This window comes from Onychomys torridus, chromosome X (assembly GCF_903995425.1).
Source record: "Onychomys torridus chromosome X, mOncTor1.1, whole genome shotgun sequence".
Taxonomy (NCBI): Eukaryota; Metazoa; Chordata; class Mammalia; order Rodentia; family Cricetidae; genus Onychomys; species Onychomys torridus.
This window is the reverse complement of record NC_050466.1, coordinates 119188314-119190111: the sequence shown is the minus strand read 5'-3', so window position 1 is coordinate 119190111 and position 1798 is coordinate 119188314. Positions and strand designations below refer to the sequence as shown.

At 48.2% G+C, this 1798-nt stretch overlaps 1 pseudogene; it reads left to right on the top strand.

Moving 5' to 3' along the window:
* The first annotated feature begins 483 nt into the window (after positions 1-483).
* LOC118574787 lies at positions 484-1536 on the top strand (annotated as a pseudogene).
* The last annotated feature ends 262 nt before the right edge of the window (positions 1537-1798 follow it).

Here is a 1798-nt window from a genome sequence, read left to right as displayed (position 1 = left end):
ACCTTTCTTTAGTATATATCTCTTTCTTTCCTTGTTACTCTGTGGCTGGCTATGTGGCTGTGTGGCTGGCCCCTGGCATCCTCCTCTTCTTATCCTTTTCTTGCTCTTCCTCTATTTCCAAGCCTAGATTTCTCCTTCTCTTTATTCTCTCTGCCTACCAGCCTTGCCTATCCTTTCTCCTGTCTTCCTATTGGTTAGTTCAGCTCCTTATTAGACCAATCAGGTGTTTTAAACAGGCAAAGTAACACAGCTTTACAGTTAAACAAATAAAACATAAAAGAATACAATACTGCTGGGCGGTGGTGGTGCACTCAGGAGGCAGAGCCAGATGGATCTCTGTGAGTTCGAGGGCAGCCTGGTCTACAGAGTGAGTTCCAGGCAAGGCGCAAAGCTACACAGAGAAACCCTATCTCAAAAAAAAAAAAAAATACAACACCCAGCTCGATCTGGGCTGCACCATGGACTGCCCCCCTGCTACGGGCCATGGGCAAGCAGGGTGCTGTGGGACACTGCAGGCCCTTCCAGGCAGCGCTGGTGGTGGCAGTGCTGCTGGCTGGGCCAAAGTGAGGGCAAGGGCGCCAGCTGTGCCACCACGGTCCTAGCTGGGCTTCAGGAGAATGTGTTTGCTGAGCAGTCAAAGATCTATGCCTACATGAGTCCAAACAAATGCTCTGGAAGGCACTTCCTCTCTCCAGGAAGAGAACTCAGTTGCACATCACGAGGTCAAATGCCAGGGGAAGCCGTTATCTGGAAGCTACAGGAAGCAGGAAGAGAAAAGGAATGCCGGGAATATGATCCAATACTCCGTGAAGTCCGATGAACAGAAGATCAAAGACGCCAGGTGAGGTCCCCTGGCACCTTTTCCAAACCAAAAATCGGAAACAGCGGAACCTCCAAAAACTCTACCCCTGCTATGTGATCCTACCAATACAGTGGTTGCCAAGCAGGCCCTGAAAAAGCCCCTCAAGGGTAAGCAGATCCCTCAGAAAAAGTCTCAAGAGAAAACACAGCAGAAGAGAAAACTCACGGATTTCTACCCGGTGCGAAGGAGCTCCAGGAAGAGCAAAGCTGAGCCACAGTCTGAAGAAAGGAGAAAACCTGATTAGCTGATCAAGAGTCAAAAGGAAGAAGGCATGAAGATTGATCTCATTGTTGACAAAGGCAGGGGTATGATTGCCACTAAGCAGTTCTCCCGGGGAGACTTTGTGGTCAAATACGGGGGGAGTGGGGGGACCAACACACGACTCATTGAGATCACAGATGCGAAGAAGCAGGAGGCTCGGTATGCACAAGACCCCTCCACAGGCTGCTACAGGTACTATTTTCAATAGCTGAGTAAAACCTGCTGCGTGGATGCCACTTGAGAAACAAATAGCCTGGGGAGGCTGATCAATCACAGTTAAGTGTGGGAATTTCTAGACCAAACTGCGTGACATCAATAGCGTGCCTCACCTCATCCTCATTGCCTCCCGAGACATTGCAGCTGGGGAGCGGCTGCTGTATGACAGTGGGGACCATAGCAAGCTGAAGCACTAGCCATGTGGCCTCCCAGCCTCCCTGCCACCCTGCCACCTTCAAAGGACAAAGTGCCCCCAAAGGGAAATGATTTCTTTTACACACACTTACTCTTAGCTGATTACTTCAAATGTTCTTAAAAAGTATAAAAGATGCCTTTTCATGTAATATTTAAATATCTGTTACAGATTTCCAAGGTGGACTTGAACAGATGGCCTTATATTAACAAAACTTTTATATTCTAGTTGTTTTTCTGCCTTTTTGCACACAAGTTGAACTTTTG